Here is a 23,191-nt window from a genome sequence, read left to right on the forward strand (position 1 = left end):
GTCAACGCTTTTAAATTTTACATTTAGATACATAGGTCATGGGCTTCGTTTCCATGGTAACATCAATTAAATTCAAGAAACCACAATTTTCTACTGAAATTGCAACAATTTTAGATCTTAGTTTTAGTACATAAGTAACAAATTATCAACGGAACCTGAAAAATAGGTATTAGAAATCAAACTGCTAGATTTTTATTTGAAAATAGCCGTAACAAGTAACCTTTCACCCAACTATATTCCAAATATTATTGCTTATCATCATCCATTTTCTTACATTCCGCATAACATTTCAATATATTTACATAAAAGAAGCAAAATATTGATTATTATTCAGAGCAAAAGACTCATAAAAAATATTTCAGCAAATAATGGCTATTTGAAAATAGTTAAAATAAAGAAAATGCATAGAATTACGTACTTTCAAAATAAAAGCTACTAATTTTGCGCGGTAACTGACACGTAACGTCATGACGTCAATGACGTCATTTTAAGGCAACATTGTTTTGAAGCGTTTCTGCAGCAATTTATTCATTATTTCTGCATTATTAAACCATAAAGCATCAGATCGAATACAGGTTCATGATTAATTTCCAGAAGAACGAATAGCGTGTGTTGATCTTGTGCGCGTTTCGGGAGGCTGTGTTTTTAGAACGCGGCTTTCCCTGTTGGATACTCTTCCTTGTTTTTTTCCCATAAGGTCGTGACCAACACGCCACGCTGGAGCATGTTTTCAACAGACGTTACATATAATGGTTTGTAATATTTTCTTGTCTGTAAATTACCGATATAAAATTGGTTTCTTTCGGAAAGCTTTCAATGAAACGAGCCGTACTGATATTTTTCTGTCAAAGACAAATGTTTGACGCAACATGGCTGATATTAAAATATGGCCTATATTTCAAAATGAGCAAATGATAAAAAAAAAACAGACAAACGCCACCGATACAACTGATAATTACCTCGTATCAACTCATACAAATTCCAGTATTTGTTGTGTGTGCAGTATTTACCCTGAAATTAGTCTTTAATCATGGACATATGACTCAGCAAATATCGTCTGACCCTTTTGGGCACCTGAATAAGATCACATAGGCATACCGGTTTCTTAAGTAACTAACAGCTTACAAAATTAGTAGTGTGATAAAATAAAGCACCAAATTCCTAAATCATTGGCACGTATGCCATTTTTAAATGTGTAAGATGCAAAACATGGTAAGTTCGTTCATTATAACTGGACACAGTTGATAAATTATTTTACAGAAATAAGTATAAGTACGGTTCAAATATGTATCTAGAAATATAAAAAATCAACCCTTTTCGATTTTTTGCCACGGAATAAAATTGATGCCATTTTTATTTAATATTTAAAAGCTCATAACCTTCCCATTTTTAAGCCGATTTTGATTTATTACTCCGAGCTGATGATATTAACGTAAGAATGACATTGTCTTTTCCTTTAAAGCCATTAAAAATTACTGATGACAGTAAACTATGAAGGAACAAATGAAAACAAAAAACCAGTAATTCTATTTTATAAATACATGCAATAGCAACGTCTATGTTGCAGAATCATTTAAGTTCGAAACGAAATTTCGTTTTAATGTACATCAGCTGAAACTATAAATATATACCTTTATTGTTTTGCCCAATTAATATATTTTTGTAGTTTCAGGTGATTGAAATGGGATAGATTTGTGTCCGCTTAAGCCCGTGCTAGGGGGCGTGCGTGTCGGTTGTTGAACTTTTCGCTTCATAAATCAAACAGGGTATGCTATTATATTGCTGAGTTGCATTCTATGCTTTCAGACAATATTTTTGTTCTCTAAACAATCAAACGTGAAAGCATATTTTTCTTTTATGTTTGTTTTAAAACAATGAAGATACTTATTATTTATGATACAAGTATAAGTTTAGAAACCAAAACCATGCTCTAAAATCTTAAACTTATACACGGTGTGTTATATGAATACAAAAAGTTACAGCTGTAGCCAGGCGAAGCGCATAATCTTTTTTTTTTTTTTTTTAATTTTAGGTTGTAATTATGGTAACACATATTAAACTAGAAAAAAAAACAAACAAAAAGAAAACAAAAACAAAAAAAAACGGATAAAACAACAAAACAACAACAACAACAACCAAAACAAAAACAAAAAAAACTCAAAATGTCCCAGTTATGTTGTATCGCCACCATATACAAAATAGTTCACTGTAACATCAATCGGAGGCCTATTACATTTTCAATATTGTTTATAATTCAAAGAAAAATGAGAAAATTATGATTGTATGTTTGTACTTTTTGGAGAATTTTACTTAAGAAATAATAAATATGTGCCTATATTTTATCAGTTAATAAAATATGGGCAGGAGTTCGGATGCGTAATAATTAAATCACGAGTGCGTAGCACGAGTGATTTAATATTCGCGTCCGAACGGCTGCCCATATTTTATCAGCTGATAAAATTATTGGAACATATTTATTATTTCGATTCTAACCACGCAAATTCTTCGCATTTTACAGCACTACATTTTAGCGCGATATGTCATTCGGTTGGCCATATGCTATTATAAAAACCTCCCAACGAATGAAAGCGTTACATCAAACGGAATTTTCCGATATTCAATAAATTTTAATTAAATTATTAAGTAGTTATTGCCGTGAAAAAGTTATTTTTAATAACATCTAAGGTCGGATATAGAAATCAGAGATAAATACTTAATGCAGAGTTTATATATGCAGTTTCTAAAAATAGTACACGTCACCTACATGATGGCACTGAAACATACACGCTAGGACATTGCGGCGGCATATAAACACGTAAACACTTGAGTCTGGAAGATTGGAACATGAATTATGATTTATTTACTGTCAAAGTAGAATCTAGTTGACATTTGTGGTGCCTAGCTACAACGCAGGAATTGTACACTACACTAACGACCAGACATAGATGCACTGGTGTTGAAGTTGAAACTTACCGGGCTGAAACATTTTCTTACGGTAAAAATATCAACAAATAAATTCATCCGTTAGAAATTGTTTGTTTCAGAAAATTTGATGTACTTTTTATTACTACTAGCACTGAAAAATCGAATATTTAGTCGGTATTATACTGTATATTATGGAAGCAGAGTAGAATCTCACAGTCATGTTACAATCGTAGGGCGGAATGGAAGAGCTATAGTTTATCGTAGATTCATGTATAGGTGAATTCGCTATATGTTTATATAGCAGCTGCTGCGGATCGTGTTAGAATACTAAATTGAAAAAAAAAACATTTTAAAATTTTTAATATAATAAACCTTTTAAGTATGGCTATAATGTTATAGCATTATTGACACTTAAAATTATTATTAGAAATTCTTCAGTTCTCTTTAAAAAGACCCAAGTAGATTCTACTTGTGTGTAAATGTTTTATCCATTTCTCCAAAGAAAGTTTTTTCTTAGATATAAGATAATACCATTTATATTATACAACGTTCAGAACACGGGTGGTAGTAATAGGAACTCGCCAGATTTGAAAATATCTTAGAAGTTTTGCATTTTGTATCCAAAAAGTATTTTGCTGACTTTTTCCACTGTAAATTTCAGTCACGTCTGACAACAAAATATTTTTAAAATTCAATTTTACTTTATCAATTTAGTAAATTCAATGGTATTAATCTTTCAGACTGAGTTGATCTTATTTTATATATTATTTTTTTTTTCAAATTTGTGGCGTTACTAGATTTTAAAAATGAAAAATATATTTTTTTGCCAAACACTTAATATATAAAACAGTCCAGAATGATCTTGATCTTGTGTGTGTGTTTTTTTTTAAGTTAAATTCATTTAAACAACATTACGTAAAACGGACATAGGCCTAACTAAACTAAAGAAAAAGAAACCAGCGTGGGAGCCATCTGGTCTAGTCGCGTAATGGCTGCCAGCTATTTGAACACTATTTTTTCACTTGGCATGGCAACAGAGGTCTAAATTAAAGCTAGTTTCTGTGTAAATGTCATTGTGGATGTATTTGTGTCATTTTGGTAGGAAAAATGGGAGAGCAGGTTGTATTTGGTGAAGAGAATCTCAGTTGTAGTATGAGTAGTACTTCAAGGTCACAGCAGTGTGATTTTGATGTCAGTTTACAGTAAGCAAATGTGACCAGAGAAATCTCTCTTAGAAGATACATGAACCCTACTTTTCCCTTCATTTTATATCAGTTTTATCACAACTCTTTAAAATGAGGTAAGGATTTGTTCTCTGAAATGGGTCTAGCTATGTTTAGTAGCTCTTTAAAAATGTCAGTTTTATATAGAATATATAGGGAAAACTATTCAACTGGTTGTGACCTATATGATATTTCTAACTTTTTATTTTGAAACCGTTAATGCGGCACGCATTATATAGGATTACCTTTAAATGAAAAATAAATTTTCCTTTTAGAAAGGAATGGCTTGGCTATTAGAGGTAAACAGCAAGCATTAAAACTACCCCTTTAAACACTAATGGAACCGGTCACCACGTTTGCGCATTTTTTAAAAGTTTTGTCAGAAACTGTTACCCCGATGTTGACCTTTCACAAAGACTGTTCCAATTATTCCATTCTTCAAAAATGACCCCCAGAGCTAAATATAAAAAATCAAGAAAGTTTACTCCTGAGCAGTTGGTTAGACTTTTAAAATTAAAGCCAGACATGTAGCAGAATTCAAATGGATTAAAATTTACAGTCACCGTTTCCGTTGGGCTTAAATGATAATATTTATCAGGAAGGTAATATCTCTAAAAACCCCGATATCGATATCTTTTCTATTTTAAATATTAGGAAACGGAAATCCAGGTCTCATGGAATTAGACGAAATGGTAATGTTAAGCGCAAATCTAAAGTCATTATATCTGTTGACAGCTAAAATGCGAGTATGAGCACATGAGTAATAAAGGATCTTCGTGATATTGCTACCAAAATGTCAAGTATAGGTCAACAATGAAGAAAAAACAGGAAATGACTTACATTAAACATAAGAATGCCAATTTAATTGGGAAAATAATTGAGGATCTTTATTCTTTCTGCCATTATCCGGAAGTGCTGCCAAATATTCATTTAGTACTATTTAGTACTATTGTTCCTATATGAAGTTTCATTTGAATGAGTGAAAACTTCAAGAGGAGCTGAGTATGCATTAAAAGTGTGACGATCGGACTGATGGGCTGACTGGCGAAGGAGCAGAATGCATTTTCCTGAAATAGTAATGCTATTGTCTGCTTTTCTGGAAGTTTTAGATAGTCCTCAAAATTATTAAAACACGCGTTAAGTGTGCACTGTTGCAGAAAAACTTTTCTGCGTCAGTAACGCAGTTAATTTTGAAGTAAAAAGAAGTAATTTAGCTGGGTTGTGTAAAAGAAGTCACTTGTGTAATAATTTGTTTTGATGTTAATCTGGATGTACGCATCTTTGGGACTATGAAGTTTATTTTAACTTTAAATACGGCTCACAATTACTTTTACAACCATGAAAGAATCTTTATTTATCTTCTGCTGATTCCTGCCTATTCCTAGGTTTCTAAGCCATTACATTTACAAAAGAACTGATCGAGCTTAACGATTCCGATAGGAAGATGTCCATTTTCTTTTTTCAATCTTGAACTGTTTTCCCCAGGGAAAGATTTTTCACTAAATCTTTAAATGCCGCTGTTAAAGGTGGCTATAACAGTTTTATAATGTAGCATTTGCTAAAATCGCGATTATCCGGGGAATCAAACGTTGCTTATGAATTCACATATTCTTAAAAAATCTTATTACCACTAGCAGTATGAACATTTAAGCTCTTTTAAAGCATTCTCGGATACCAGAAGTCTACTATAGTTCGTGTCTGGATTTTAACGAACCTCTGATGGATTAGTAAGTTCTTCTGTAATGTTCAATCTATATTCTGATCAAATAGAAATACCCCTTTCTTGCATACCGGATTAACCCTATCTGGACTGCTTTAATGTTGTGCACCCGTAATGACATTCGGCAATTTTGGTATGATTAGGTACTTCCGTCAGGCGATTCGGCATTCTTCAGACTACGGACACATAATTTTCTATACTGAAACCGGAAATTGCCGAAATCCTATATATGGAGAGTACGTGATTTGCAGATTCTTATTATGACTCCACTACTTGAACACACACATAGTTGTGATATAAGGAGGAACATTAGCTTGTTACTTCCCTTGAATTGTTGAATGATAAAGCGCAAGGATAACCAAATATTACATTGGTCCCTTTCAGTTGGATTCCTCTGACTTTTCCGTTATAACCTTTATCCAAGATGTTGCGGTTGGTCAAAATTAATATGAGTAGGTTCTAAATAAAATGGTTACTCCAACCTAAATTTAACATGGGCCACTAAAAGAAAACCTGTCCTTAATCATTTTCCAAGCAAGGCAATTCAGTTGTTACCTGACTGGCATGGCAATCCAGCCCAGGCAGCTTTCTTAATGAATATGCGGATGCCTTTTTTATATAGTTTCTTCGCGCAATAGTTTAGAATATTGAGCGGTAAGTCATTCAATAAGTGTATAATGAGATTACAGAGTTCGGACGAAATTTTCCCGCTGTATCATGCTCTTTTTATTTTATGGTACACGGGAAAAGTTTCGCCCGGCCCGCACCTATGTGTAAGATCTGGTGAAACAGATAAAAGTATTGGTCAGCCAAAATCTTTAAACCCCAAATGTTTTGGTTTTACACATTTCGTCTGCTTTTAACACGGAAGCTAAAGACTTTCCAACTGATCTAGCAAAAAGACGTAAATTTAAGCCAAACATTTGCGACTCAGTGAACCGTCACTTGAGCACTTCGTAACTTTCTTGGGGAAAATGTAAACGTCAACCTTCTACACATATGACATCGAACGTTTGCTCACCCTTTGTGAATTAATCAACGTGCAATTCAAGCAGATGTAGTTTTGGGCTATGTTTATTCACAATTTGGTTCATTTAGCGCGTGGCTTTTACTCGACTACATGTATATTGTTAGTGTTAGCGTGACAATACAGGACAAGTAGAAAAAGGTTCGCACATTGTTTGTACCTTCTTTGTTTATTTTTTCATTAATTTAATTCCTTTTTTCATTTGATTGATATTTTCTGCCTCTCTCTATGTCTATAGTGTACATTTGTCATTCAGTTTTGGCGCTTAAATTTTTCTCAAATATTTCGACGGGCTAACCTGAAACGCTAAATAAAAAGATATGCAAGAAGACTCAGTATCAAATCTTTCATTTGCAGGTCCAAGTGGTAGACCACGCTGTATGGTGCATGATATTGGACCTCCAATAAGATTAGTCGCAAGTCGTCACTCCAGGCACAGCAGCTCTCCAGTGTGGACTTTTACTAATACATTAGACAGACCATAGAACATCAAAAAGTAAATAATTGCTAACTTATTCATAGACATCATTAGACAGTCGGTTGCGATTTAGAAAATCGGAACTTTTTCCTTTTTTAAGTAACCTTTTACCTAATTGTTATTTTTTTTTGTTGGATTTAACCTTCGCACCGACACAAGATAGGTCATGGGGCGACTTTCCAGCTTTAATGGTAGAGGAAGACCCCAGGTGCCCCTCCGTGCATTATTTCATCACAAGCAGGCACCTGGGTAGAACCACCGACTTTCCGTAAGCCAGCTGGATGGCTTCCTCACATAAAGAATTCAACGCCCCGAGTGAGGCTCGAACCCAGGGGCGTGTGATTTTACCTGACTGTTGTTAGTCTTCTTAGCTACATATTTAAAGAACTTGCTTTTAAATCAGCTTTAAGAAAAGTTTGATGTTGCTAAATAATTCAAAATCCTTACTCCAAAATATTAATTTGACTTGAGAAGTTGATCTACATGAAATATAATGTGGACGGGACTTTCAGAAGCTGTAACAACTTAAATACGTATAATGTTCTTTATGAACATAAAATACATTAATTTCTTGTTAAATACAATTTTTGACCGCTGTGTTCTAATATTTGTCAATAGGCTGAATTTTGCTGTACATGATAGAAAGTTTTTATCAAATCTGTTGTTTTCTATTACCTCCCTTTACGGCTCTAACTGTTTAACTGTAATTTAAAATTTAATGTGCAGTATTAAAAAGGAGCGTTTTTCTTATCACGTAATTATGTGTAGCATCTTTTTGGACAATTTTAGCCTATGATTTAAAGCCTTGAGGAAATTTAAAAAGAAAGTAGCAGATATTGTAAACCTGCACAACGTTTTCTCATTTTCAGTTATACTAAAAGGCAAGATTATTGTGAAGAATGGCAATGATGATGATGATGATGATGATGTCGACGACGAACTCTGACGTGTCTTGGCAATGTTCAATCAGTGTATAGAGATCTACGATGTTTGCCTTTGTTTCAATCATAGAAAAGAAAACAAGAATGCTTGTCTTAAAGGTAAACTCTTGTTTTGTTAAATCGGCTTGAATCAAAGTTTTAGTATAGTCCGTTTTATTTGACCTTACAGGGCGGAGTTAATTTCTGGCTTACGCAAATAATGAAAATCTCAAAAAAATGGCAAAATAGGTAGATCTATAGTGGTTACTATGTAAGGTAGACGGCAAGTGAAGAAGAAATCAGATTGCCGAATATTCTACATATCCTGCATAATAATGCAGTGGACCGTCGCGAAACCACGCCCCGCCAGGTCGATAAAATGGACTATAACATATTACCTGATAGCTACCTGTTAGGCTACTAAATTGGCTTACAATTCGCTGATGCTGAGAACATGTCCAGCATCCTCACATGATTTCACACGTAAAAAGTACCAATAGAAGTAAAACCGGGTGATTATGATACATTCTTATATTTATAGAATGTTGACCTTTGAGCCTTCTTGATATAAAGTTATATGTTAAGGCGTTGAGAATTTCATTCCTATCGAAATTCGGTGGGCGAATTTTTTATAATCAGTAACAACAACATAGACGTACAACAGCAGATATTTTAGAACCTGCACAACGTTTTCTCGTTTACAGTCATGCTAGAATGCACGCTTATTGTGAAGAATAAAGATGATGATGATGATGATGATGATGATGATGATGATGATGATGGTGGTTACGCTTGTAATGATGATGGTGACGACGACAAATTACTTGTCTTAGCTCACGTTTGGCCAGTGAACACTGATCTACGATGAGTACCTTTGTTTCGAGCGAAAACAGGATCAAGAAACGTCCAGAAGGTATTCAATGCTTATTTATAAAAAAGCAAGAATTGGTTACATTTTCAAAAATACATTTATGTTTCCCTTTTTAGCTCGGCTATACGAAGTATATGGGGAGCTATCCTACTCGCCCTGGCATTGGCGTCGGCGTCGGCGTCCTTCCACGTCTGCACTTTGGATAAAGTTCTGTGGCACTTTCTCCTTTTAGCTCATTTGATTTTTTTGAAAAAAAAAATGATGAGTCATTGTCATCACCTTATGGGCGTCGCCTGTTTAAGTCAACTTTTCTCCTAAACTGTAAAAGTCATTGCTTTAAAACTTGCAACGCTTGTTCACCATCAAAAGCTGACACTGTACAGCATGAAACATAACTCTATCTTTCTTTTTGAAGAATCATGGCCCCTTTTGGACTTAGAAAATATCAGATTTCTTTGTTCAGTTTTATGTTTAGGCCAGCTTTTCTCCTAAACCTATTGCGTTAAAACTTGCAACACTTGTTTACCATCAATAGCTGAAAATGTACAGCAAGAAACATAACTCCATCCTGCTTTTTGCAAATCATGGCCCCTTTTGGACTTAGAAAATATTATATTTCTTTGTTCAGTTTTATGTTTAGGTCAGCTTTTCTTCTAAACTATCAAGCATATTGCTTTAAAACTTACAACACTTGTTCACCATAAATAGTTGACACGATACATCAAGAAACGTAACTCCATCCTGCTTTTGGATTTAGAAAAAATGTCATATTTCTTGGTTAAGTTTTGCGTTTAGGTAAACTTTTCTCCTTAACAGTCAAATCTGTTCCTTTAAAAGTTGAAGCAGTTATTAGCCATTAACAGCTGGCTCTGCACAGCAAGTACCGTAACACTGCATTGCTTTTTGCAAGAATTATGGCCCCTTTTGGACTTAGAAATTCATGTTTCTTGGTTAGGTTTTATGTTCTGGTCAGCTTTTCTCCTAAACTATCAAAGCTATTACTTTAAAACTTGCAACCTTGTTCACCATCAAAAGCTGACTCTGTACAGCAAGAAACATAACTTCAGCCTGCCTTTTGCAAGAATTATTGCCCTTCTGGACTTAGAAAATATCATTAAAACACACGGGTAGGACAATATTTCTGTTATACAGAGACAAAAAATTAGATGAGCGTCTGCACCCGCCAGGTGGTGCTCTTGTTTTTCTTTATCTCTGTAGTTACTATATGGATTTGCTTCAATCTTAAATCAGTTATTCCTTATAATCACCAACATCATCTGGAACAAGAGCCATAACTCTCGCGTCAATATTTTCTGAACTATCTCCCTTTTAACTTAGAATTGCAGGGTAATGTTTTGGCGCACTTTCACTCTATTTCAGTCATTACTAGATGGATTTGATTCAAACTTTAAATACTTGTTCCACATCATCACCAACATCATATGACGAGAGTCCATAATTCTGGCACCATTTGTTGTATTTTTACTTGGAATATTAGATTAATTTTGATGCATTTTCACTATATCTCTGTTATTACAGAAATGATTTAATTAAAACTTAAACCAGTTGTTCGACATCATCATCCACATCATATCACTATGACACAAGGGGCATAACTCCATTTTCTATTATTTATGTCCCTTTTACGTACTTATATAATATTTTGGTATATTTCTCTATCTCTGTTTTTACTAAATACATTGACATAGACACAAGCTATCATCCATATCGGAGTAATTAAACACTCTAGTGACCGCTTCAGCTTCCTTAGATGTGCCCAGTTTCACCATCCAACATTGAAATAGTCCAGCGCACTGTCTCGCGTGACAGCTATTGTTAGCTCGACTTTCCGAAGAAATATAGACTCGATCGCCGTTGGTTAAAGTTTTTGGTAAAGTCAAATATCTTTATATAACTATCAAAGCTTTTGACTTGAAACTTAAAATAGGTATCTACACCAGGAGAACAATCCCTATAACTCTGGCTTGAATTTTATAAGAGTTATGCCCGTTTATAACTTCAGAGTCTTTTAGGTAAAATTTTATGAAGATTTTACAGGCAAAGCTCTAACTCAGAGTCAAGCTATGAGAAAAGTCGAGCGTGCTGTCTTACGGACAGTTCTTGTTGGCTCAACTGCGTGCTTATGGCCGCCTTTCTTCTGTTAAGACTGGCCTTGCTCGCGTATTGTCAAAGTTACAATATTTTACCCTTGTAATACATTAGAGGTGTCATTTCCAGAGCACTCATTACTGACTTTATAAATAATGTATCTGGCCACATGAAAGTCAGACGACAATTAAGTAAAGATAAGTATAAGTAAATGCACATGCAGAATGCAACACTTCCAATTTTGTGCCGACACTAAATTTGGGGACCAGTCTCAGACTGCAGTCATTGGTCAGTTTCCAAATAAAGCTTAGAATCAACCAATCAGCTGCTTGAGATTGGAGACTGGTCTTAAATTAATTTGCCTAACATTAGTTTAACATTGAACCACGTATTATACAAAACAAATGGTATTTTGCTTCATTTAGCTGGGGATTTCCATTTCACTTTTGTTTAACTTATTTAAAAGCGTGTCGATACCGGACAAGTAGAGAATAACTTATTTAAAAGCGTGTCGATACCGGACAAGTAGAGAAAACGTTAACACATTTCTCATCTTCTTTGTTTATTGACCCATTTATTCTTCTTTTCATTTCATTGATTGTTTTAAGCTGAACTATATAGAATATTAACAAAAAGTAGATTTCTTTGTAATCACCCTTTTGTTGGCGTCGACGTCAAGAAAGCAAGTTTCTTAACTAAAACTGATTTTGATCAAACGCCCATTTTTATACAATGCCATATTCATTGGCGTTGTATATTAGTATTTATCTTAACAACTCTTTAAAACATAAATGATGAAATGTAAAAAAGTCAAACAAATTTAAAAACTTACTTGTTGTTATCGCATATAAAATAATTACTGAAAACAATAAAACAATGCCATGAAGTCTCTAAAATACAGAGTCTTAGTCTGGACCAGTAGAACAGAAACTTCTGTCATTAAATGTTTTGCACTTGTTGTATGGAATAATGTAACAACATTCAGAATTTTCTGACGATCTCAAACATTGTTTATTGTGTGGTGACCTTACAGGGCAATTTTTATAACACTGTCTTATATTTCGTAAAATAACTATGTTCCCTGTTCAACTTAGAAAGTTATGTTTAAACATTTAGACTATTTTACATAACATAGATAAGAATTAGATGGAAGGGCTTCATATAGTCAAGCACCCTGTTATTATACGGCTCTTGTTACATCTCTCTTTCTGTCTGTGCATGAATTTGTTACTCGGTTTTATTGTGTTTTCTCCAATCTTCTCAGATCTTTAGAACGCCTTGACGGCGCTAAAACGGGCTAGACAGCTACAGCTAAATAAAAAGGCAAAATTAAAATTGCAGACTCATTATCCAAATAATTATTTGTAGGTTCAAGTGATGCACAAGATCGCTGTATGGTGGATGATACTGGCCAAAATATTGATGACTTCCAACAGGATTTGTCGCAACCAGTGGTCACTCGTAGAAGGACATCTGAAAGGTAAAAGATGCCTTAAAGAATTAGATTTAGTCGGGTGTTATTAAGAAAATCGAATCTATTCGTTTCTAGATCGACTAATCGAAGAATAGGGGAGCTATCCTACTCTCTCCGGCGTCAACGTTAGCATTAGCGTGAAATATTTTCAAAGTCCATTGAGATATTGCTTTCATATTTTGCATACTTGTTAACCATCATAACCCCAGTCTGTAAACAGGAGCAGACAACTCTATCAAGCATTTTGACTGAATTATGGCCCCTTTTTGACTTAGAATATGCTTATTGTAATGTTAAAGTTTTACTCATAGCTTATATTATACTATCAAGCACCGAGAATAGTCGAGCGCGCTGCCAACTGACAGCTCTTGTTAAGTAACTATTGCATAACGGCTACCTGTTAGACTTTAACCTACACGTTTACCGGTGTAATGAAGTATTTCGACCCCCATAGAATATCGACACCCGGTCATTATTTTATAGAAAATGTGACTCCTTTCCTGTAAAATATTGACTCCCCTTATAAAAAACTGACTCCCTTTGAAAACTCTATAGAATAACGACCCCAGGTCATTATTCTATAGAAAAACTGACCCCTTTAAGTAAAATACTGACTCTCTAAAGATGACTACCTTCGAATCTCATAGAATAACGACCCCGGTTATTATTCTATAGAAAAAGTGACTCCTTCCATGTAAAATACTCACTGCCGAAATTACTACATTCGAACTCTCATACAATATTGATTCCCGGACATTATTCTATTTAAAAAAGTTACTCTTTCCGTGTAAAACACCGGCTCCTAAAAAGACTTTCGACGATAATATCTATTAAAAAGTGATCCCCACCAAACCTAACGGACAATTTTACTAGATCTACAACTCTAATACCCTCCATTGCCAATAGTTAACATTTTGATAGTACTGCTATACTACTGGTGCCGCTACTTCTATTGCTATTACTACATGTACTTCTTCTTCTGCTACTACTACATGTAATACTACTTCTACTACTACTACTACTACTACAACTGCTACTACTGATACTACTATACCTGCTTCCACTAATACGTCTTGTACATCTACCTCTTCTTCTCCTGCTGCTGTTGTTGCTGTCACTTATTCCTCTGCTGCTGCTGCTGCTGCTGTTACTACTGCAACTGCCACTACCACTGCCACTACTACTACTACTACTTGTATTAGAGTATTGTTGCCAGTAGTATTAGAATTACCGAAGCGAACTCAATTCTGACCCCCCTGACCCCTTGTCCCTATTCCATAAGTGCACTTTAACCTTACTCTAAACTTAAAATACTAACTTAGTACCCTTGATACCCTAAAAATTTTTCAAATCTTTAGTTAAACCGAATGAAAACCTTTGGTTTAACCAAAAAAAAAGATTTAGTCTTTGGTCCGAACTGACCAATGCCGGACAATTAAAAACCCACAGGTTTTAAACCCAGTTAAAACCAACTAAAAAGTTTTAAATACATATGATATAGATGAGTTTACAGAATAAAATATATTGTTTGAAAGAAAGAAAATTTACTGATAATATAAATCCTCATTATGTTATAACAAAAAACGGGAGAAAAATGATAAAGGCTACTTGTTCATCTTGTGGAAAAATGAAATTAAAGTTTGTTAAAAGTACAGGGGGTAATTTAGATATTCACAAAGCAATGTTACCTTTATTACCTAAGAAAGGTTTAACACTTCCAGGATATAATTATTGTGGGCCAGGAAATCCCCTAGATAATGGACCCCCTGTCAATGAACTGGATGCAGTATGTATGGACCATGACTTTTGCTATGACAGTGGTGTAAAAAAGGGTACATGTGATAAGCAAATGCTTTCCAATTTAAATAAAACTAAATCAAAAACATTTGGAGAAAAGATTGCAAAACATTTAGTTGTAAAACCAGCTATCAAAACAAAATACACACTTGGTCTTGGACAAAAACAAAAGTCAAAAAACGGGAAAAGGGGGTAGAGTATACCCCCGGAATCACATGGAGCGATGAATTAGCAGAAGAATTACACAACCCAAATTAAAGAAATTTCTTGTTCAGTTTTTCTCATTTTTGTTTTAGTGAGCAATCCTTTGTGTACTTATAACAGTTGAAACTGTATCCATTTCATGTACCAAAATCTTGTACCTTTCTGCAGGTAAATTTTATCATACCCCACCCACTTTTTTCTAATTTCAAAGTATGCGTCCCCTTAAATACGTTACTCATAGTCCATAAATTTTACGACAAATACATGTGTCTAAGAAATGAAAAGAAGGCGTTTTTTTTCAGTCATTTTAATCATAGACGGGTATCTGGGTCCTTTCTTGTTTTCTTAGCATCGTCATTTAAAACCTCCGCCGGCGTGGGAGGTGACCGATCTACTGCATGGCCCTGTTTACCCTTATTCGGCGTTTCACAATTACTAGCCATGCTTTTCATTTAGCATTCGATTTGTTTCTAACCACTCGTGGGTTGTTTGTTGGCTTTACGATTATTTTCCTTGCCGTTTCTTTATAACGGGAACATCCTTGTGGTCACTTGATGGACCGTTAATCTCGGACTCCGCGTTATTCGTTGCACAAGTTTGTGTATCGCCAGTATTTTGGCCGGGTTCACTATCAGTACGTGGGGTGCCGGTAGTGTGTTTTGCATTTCGCACTGACCGCTATTATGTCCAGTTTCACCACAGTCTAAGCATTTCCAGTCATTTTGACAATCGGATATCTGGTGCCCTTCCTGAAGACATTTCTTACATGTCACAACCTTAGTTGTGTCACTTGCACTCTGCCCATGATGGAAGATTCTACCTGTAAAATGTCCAAAGGGCATGAATTTTGGTAGAGGTACAGTAAAGGTACTTGATTTTCTATTTATACAACAGTGTTTGTATCATATTTTTAATAAAGTAAGTTTTTTAACAATTACATCTTATTATTACTGTTTTTTATTATCAAAAATGTACAAAAAAAATGCATTCAGGAACATAGCTTTTAGAAGTTATAAATTATTGTGTATTTTGAACAATGATATATCTTTATCGCTGGATTTTATTATACATAAAAGAAAGTTAACATTATTTAGACAACACAAGAGGAATTAAGCATTATTGATATATAACATCACTCTGTCTATATACCTTCTTTATCTATTAAAAATGCAACTCAAACTCTTCTTTAATTTCTAATAAAATCCAGCAATCATCTTTTTTTTTTTTTTGTTTTTAATTTGTTACTTTTGATTAAAAGATCATAATCATTGAATAAACAAACTTGTAATTTCTCTTATTAAGTTTTGAATAATGATTTTATTGTGAAAATTGCTTTGCTACAAGAGTTATAATTTAATTGGACAGGACATTACTCAACATGACTGAGCAATCAAAATTAGTATCTTTTCAATTAAAATAATTTTGTGTACATTCAGAAAAAAAGACTAAAAAAACAACAGCATTTCAATTAATAAAATGCAAAACACAGGAAATAACCAATTTACCTGTAGGCAATAAAATTTATGATTCTCTGACAATAATTAGGCTACATGTCAAATATTGGGGATTAAAAGGTCTGGTATTTGGTGGGGGGGGGGGGGGGGGGCACTTATATAGGAGATTTTCTTTGTCTTTAAAAGGGCCCCCTCGGTTAACAAAGCTACCTTCTCACCAAGATTTTCGACGTAAATTCTCCACATTGCCCTTACCCTCTGAATTGCTGTTATATGGGAAACATCGATGACTTCTTCTGATAAGGCCTCATATAATTATGTAGGAGTCAACCAGTTCTCTTTATTCGGCTTCTGGCAACCGAACACATATGATTCCTGCATAAATATAATGGGCGGTCCGCCATATTGGTCAGTCAATTCACTGTCTTGATTATAAAAATCACTGTTACCAATCATTCCGTTAATCTGTTTAGGCAATATTATACAACAATACAAGCACAAAATAGTCCAGTTTGAAGTCCAACTGTATAAAACACAACTCCTATTCAAATCCCTTAAACTTATTCTTTTTACATGGGTAAACAAACACTATCCGTGGTTAGCGATCGCTATATCTTATTACATACACAAAAGTATTTTTCTCTCAAGGCTCAGAGACAGAGGCAAGAGATATTGTAAATTTTTTTCAGAAAGTGGTATCAGAGAGGATTGATTTTATGGCCAGTGCTTTACATTTTATGACTCTAACGACTGATGCCAGTCTATTAGATTGGAAAATCTGAAAGATACACATTCCTATGGCTTGTCATAAAATGGACATAAGGAATTAAACTGTAATTGAACAATAAAGGAGTAAAACAGGTGTGTTTTTTCCCTGAACTGGTAGCGGAAAAAGTTAGCTTTTGCGATATTTGTGTTAAAACCTTGAACGTTAATAGACGGAATGCACATATAATATAGTGGTATCAACTCTTGGTGCATTAATGAATTTCCAGGTTCAGGGGCTGAATAATGCATATTGAAGTGTTGTATTTGAAGGACAGTGAAACACAAGTACAGGCACATAAATCTGCAATCTTGCTCTGAGAATATTCGGACAGAATGCTTTCATTTCTTGTTATCCTGTATTCTCTTAGTTAGAAGGTCTATGACTTTTCTGGGGAATTTTTAGCTTTAAAAATCGATATGTAAATACATGAAAGTATGACGTACCGTGAGGGTCGAAAATGCCGATTTAGCTTTAAGACAATTCGATTTAGTATGACCCAGGGTCGGACATATTCCAATTAGTATGACCCTGGTTGCGAATTAGCTTAAAGCTATTTCATTTAGTACGACCCAGGGTCAGACAATTTCAATTTGTATGATACTAAATCGAATTAGTACCACCCTGAATTAAGATAAATCTATTTAGCTTTAAGACAATTCGAATTAATACGACCCTTGGTCGGACATATTCCAATTAGTATGACCCTGGGTCGGACATATTCCAATTAGCTTTAAGACAATTCCGAATTAGTATGACCCTCAATTACAGCAGTCATCTTTAGTACGACCCTGGGTCGGACATATTCCAATTAGTATGACCCTGGGTCGGACATATTTACAATTAGTATGACCCTGGGTCGGACATATTCCAATTAGCTTTAAGACAATTCCGAATTAGTATGACCCTCAATTACAGCAGCCATCTTTAGTACGACCCTGGGTCGGACATATTCCAATTAGTATGACCCTGGGTCGGACATATTTCAATTAGCTTTAAGACAACTCCGAATTAGTATGACCCTCAATTACAGCAGCCATCTTTAGTACGACCCTGGGTCGGACATATTCCAATTAGTATGACCCTGGGTCAGACATATTCTAATAAGCTTTGAGACAATTCCGAATTAGTATGACCCTCAATTACAGCCGCCATCTTTAGTACGACCCACGGTCGGACATATTCCACTTAGTATGGCCTTGGGTCGTACTAAATTGAATTAACTTAAAGACATATTATTTAGCTTTAAGACAATTGAATTAGTATGACCCTCGGATCATATAAAATACCAGAATGCACCAAATTCACTGACCAATGAAATCAGGTGTTACATTTTCTTGTACATAATCGTCTATATCCAGAGGCCACCATAGGTCAGTTGAAATAAAACCTTGAAATCTTGAAAACAGTTATCTTAAAATGTCGCTTTCAAGTTTCCTTGATCCTGTGAGGGATATAGTAAATGTTGTACTTTTGATACGCGTACACAAAACGGTGTAAATGATCAATCAATTAAATATTCGCTTATGAGGCTTAATTAGTTGCTTTTAAACATTAATGCGCATATGTACCAGGTTCCAAGCTTATCAGATGGCCGGTGCCATAAATACGCATTATCTGATTCTTAATGGGACATGCTGACAAGACAACAAGCCTGAAATTTCAAAATCAAAATTGATTCCCCAGCTGTAGACACTTGTCCTAGAATTTGATAGGCAAAATAAATAAAGCCAGTATCTGTTGAGAATGTATGTATAGCCATATACCTGAATCACTGCAACAATCACTAAAGATTATTATTACTGGTTGCAAAAAAGAAAAAATGTTACATAAGCAAGATCAAATAAATGGCATGAAATACAAATACAATAAAAATATAAATAATAATAACATAACGTTTGTTATAATAAACTGAAAAGAAAAAAGGAGCATTTTTACTTCTTTAATATCTTTTGAACAAATTATCCTAGAAAAATAGTGGTAATACTCGCCTTTCATTCTTTGTGAAATTTAAATTAAGGAAAAAACTTTATTTCATCATTTTTGTCAATTTGAAATCTAGTTTTATATTTCTTATTCATTGATAAAACATAATATGTTGATGTGCTTATAAAGAATTTGTTGTAAAACAACACACATTGCAGTAACAATATTCTTATACATTATGCTAGTAAACTAAGGTATCCAAAAACAAAATTTATTATCAACACAAAAGTTTCAAAAATTTTAACTGATCTGGATTTTAATGAAACATATCACAAGCAACGCAAGACATGAATAGGAGGTGTCAAGCAAACATTTCATTTGATATTCCACAGTTTCCAATGTATATCGAGGCCAGATTTGTCAAATTCGGAACTGGCTAAACAGACAGTTATATTGCACCACATACTTTTGCTAAACACTTCCATTTTACAATGTATTTACAAAGTATAACGTAACAGTGCTAGATATGTTTCATGATTCAATTAACAATATTTCAGTGGTAAATAACTTTCTTGGTTGAATGAATTACCACAAGAAAAAACTGATGATTTCATAAATGCAAAATTAACGGAAATAAAAATTTTCAATTTGAATTTATCTATGTTATTTTTGTCATAGGTTTTAATTTTTTGTTGTGAAAATTTTATCATTTGTAATATGAAATTATGTAGATATTGCATTCCTGAGAGAGTGATATGAAAAATGTTCCGCATATAGTTCCCCGGTCTTGTTGCAAAATTGACCACGTAGTTGTTACCAGTAATTCATTTATATGATTTAAGATATTGAGACTGATTTCTAAAAAGCAACTTTAAATATAGAATAGTCCGTATCCACATTATTTCAGTAATGTGTGAGACGATGGCTCTAGGATTAGAACTCAGTATTCGTATTTATGTAGTGAAAAACGAAAACCGAGCACGGCCACTAGCATCAATTTTTATATTTGACTGAACAAAAAGATTATAGAGCTGGAATGCCAGGCTCGGCAGTTGGAATTTAATTTTTCATAGCAAAAAATGAATGTCGGGCTTCAAACCCGCACCTGACGGTCATGCTCAATGTAAGGCATTTGATAGAGAATGACAGACTGGTTAGAAAATTAAGTTACCGTTGAAACATCGTGACATTATCCATTATCGCGTGTTCTTTTAAAGAGCGTCACTGCATTGTTTTTATAGGGGCTTCTGCACAAACAAAACTAGAATTCTGTCGATGCCCCAGTCAAATGTCGCAACATCGCTTAATATCGCAGCACTGTTAAATGTCACAAAATCATCTGCCGCTGTATGTCGCACCTTTAACGTTACATATGTCGCAAGAACTTGCCCATCGTTATTTGTAGCAACACCACACAGCAAATAACGAAACAAACAACTAAGGTATGTTCAGGGGTCATAACAACCTGAGAAAAGATAAAGTGTGTACGTGCATGCCGGAGTATGCACTGTGTGGACTATTGAAAGAGTTTAGAAATTACATACTGTTCTGAACTGCATGTTTGTTTTTCCATGTAATTGATTTGATATTTAAAGTTTTGGGCCTGGACGCGGTACTCGCCGCGGTACTTAGAATTGTTTTAGGTCTAAGCTACACTACCATACTTTATCTCGAGCACCAATATCTTATCTCGAACGCACGGGATCCTTTTTCGAATTGACGATGTCTTCTTTCTATCACACGAAATCTTATTTCGATTGCTCGAAATAATTCAATTTAAAAATCACAACATAGTCGCCGATAACTTTCATACACGATACATTTAATAAAGACAATTGGCCTGTCAAAAAATGAAGGCTTACTAGCCCAGCCCAGTCCAGTCTGATTCGTTTAAGTAAAGGCTGCAACAAGATATAATTTTGTAATAGGGAAATGTTTGACAAATGCGACATGAAACGGCCTTGCCACCGAAGGATCGAACCCTGATATGTTGAAAGACAACCAGCCATAAATTGGTGGACATGCGAGTAATACGAAATTCCAACGACTTTGATAACGCTTGTTCATATAAAGGCGTGCACAAGGGAGACTTCAACCTGTTCGTATTATCAATTATATGCCCGCAGTCAATTAACCTATCACCGTTCCTGTGTTTTGTACCGTGCAGTAGTAGAAAACGAATGAATACCTATTTATTGATCATGGGTTCTATTTCTTTGTTTGAATTTTACAATCAAGGCCATAGTAACTCATCATCATCATCATCACTACCACAATATTCCCTAACTCTCCCTTTCCATCCCTACACATTTACAGCCCAGCCCCTCCCCGCTCCCCCCTTATTTTTTTTTATTATTTGTGTCTTAGATTCCCGTATCATCATTCAACCATTTCCTTACCCCTACTCCGTCATAGAGTGTTATTACTAGACGTCTAGCAAAGGCCAAATTGAAAAGTCAGGCTTTCAGTCAAACACTTGTAAAATACTAGTATTCCAAGTTTCACATAAAACATTGTATTGCTTGAATCTGACTCTATCTTAATTATTACCTTTTCATCCAATCAGCTCATGCCTCATTGAATCTAATGGGTTTCCTAAATTTGTTCAACCTATCCAAAGCCGTGTCTCAATAACAACATCTGACCTATCTACGGAAGTGTTGCTTATCTTGCAATGGAAGTCCCGTGCGCCATGCTAATTGTTAATTGCCAAATAACTTATGAAGAATATTTCGAAAACGAGTGATATATATTACAATGAAAAGCCGATGCACCATGCTAATTGCCAAATGCTAAATAGCAAATATTTTAATGCTATATTCCAATTATGTAATGCTAAAATGACAAATATGTAATAATAAATGCAATGTATGTAATATTGAGCATTAAGTATTTGGCATTTAGCATTAAAAAATGCCATTTCGGATTAAGTAGTTGAATTTATGATTGATTATTGAGCATTTATCAACTGGCCATTACCATGGTACACTGGCCTTCCATAATGCAACATACCAAATGCTATATACATTTGTCTGTGGAAGGCCGATGCGCCTTTCTAATTGGCAAATCGTTAATGAAAAATGTTTTTTACCAAATGCTTGAATCATAAATTGGCTGTCACACGGTAATTGTCAATGGTAAATGCTAATTGTTGAAACGGTAAATGCTTATTGCTGAGTAAATAGCTGAAAATATCAGTGGATGAATACATTCTTTATATACTCATTGGTCATCGCTCTATGTGATATTTTAGTAAGCATTTTACAGCAAAAAGTTACGGTTCCATATTCCAATAATAGATGCAACATATTATTGCTTCAAATCAGTCAGGTAGATTTTTTTCAAAGGAGTAAAATGACAAAAAAATGATCATATATGTATAAAGCCAAAAAAAATGAGAATTACCATTTATCATTTGACTATAAGAATTAGTTCGTACAAAATTTAGCAACTGACATTAACCATTTTGTATAAAGTAGTAGTAGCAGCAGTAGCAGCAGCACAACCACCACCAGTAGTAGTAGAAGCGGTAGCAGTAGCAGTAGTAGTAGCAGTAGTAGCAACAGCAGCAGAGTAGTACCAGTAGTAGCAGTAGAAGTAATAGCAGTAGTAGCAGCAGCAGCACCAGCACCAGTAGTAGTAGAAGCGGTAGCAGTAGAAGTAGCAGTAGTAGTAGCTGTAGCAGCAGCAGCAGCAGAGTTGAACGAGTAGTAGCAGAAGTAGTAGCAGCAGAAGAAGAGAAGTAGCAGTAGTAGCAGCAGAAGCAGCAGAAGCAGCAGCAGTAGTAGCAATAGTAGTAGCAGTAGCAGTAGTAGTAGTAGTAGAAGCAGCAGCAGCATCAGCAGCAGAGTAGTACGAGTAGTAGCAGCAGCAGCAGCAGAGTAGTAGCAGTATTAGTAGTAGCAGTAGCAGAGTAGTAGCAGTAGCAGTAGCAGCAGTAGTACCAGTAGTAGTAGTAGTAGCAGTAGCAGAGTAGTACCAGTAGTAGCAGAAGCAGCAGAATAGTACCAGTAGTAGCAGCAGCAGAGTAGTACCAGTAGTAGCAGCAGCAGTAGTAGTAGCAATAGTAGTAGCAGTAGCAGTAGCAGTAGCAGTAGTAGTCGTAGTCGTAGCAGCAGCAGCAGCAAAGTAGTACTAGTTGTTGGAGTAGCAGTAGCAGCAGCAAGATCAGCAACAGCAACAGCAGCAGCAGAGTAGTAGCAGCAGTAGCAGAGTAGCAGCAATAGTAGCAGTAGCCGTAGCAGAGTAGCAGAGTAGTAGCAGTAGCAGCAGCAGCAGCAGCAGTTGTAGCAGTTGC

The 23,191-nt window shown here is 34.9% G+C and overlaps 1 long non-coding RNA gene across 1 annotated transcript; it reads left to right on the plus strand.

Annotated features, from left to right (window-relative positions):
* The first annotated feature begins 289 nt into the window (after positions 1-289).
* On the plus strand, positions 290-12,760 carry LOC123538434 (uncharacterized). The gene is made up of 6 exons (XR_008366612.1): positions 290-752; positions 1,667-1,766; positions 7,253-7,391; positions 8,243-8,413; positions 8,998-9,206; positions 12,642-12,760. It is a non-coding gene; the product is annotated as an uncharacterized LOC123538434 (long non-coding RNA).
* Positions 12,761-23,191: the final 10,431 nt, after the last annotated feature.

The sequence above is a fragment of the Mercenaria mercenaria genome, chromosome 13, assembly GCF_021730395.1.
Source record: "Mercenaria mercenaria strain notata chromosome 13, MADL_Memer_1, whole genome shotgun sequence".
Classification (NCBI taxonomy): Eukaryota; Metazoa; Mollusca; class Bivalvia; order Venerida; family Veneridae; genus Mercenaria; species Mercenaria mercenaria.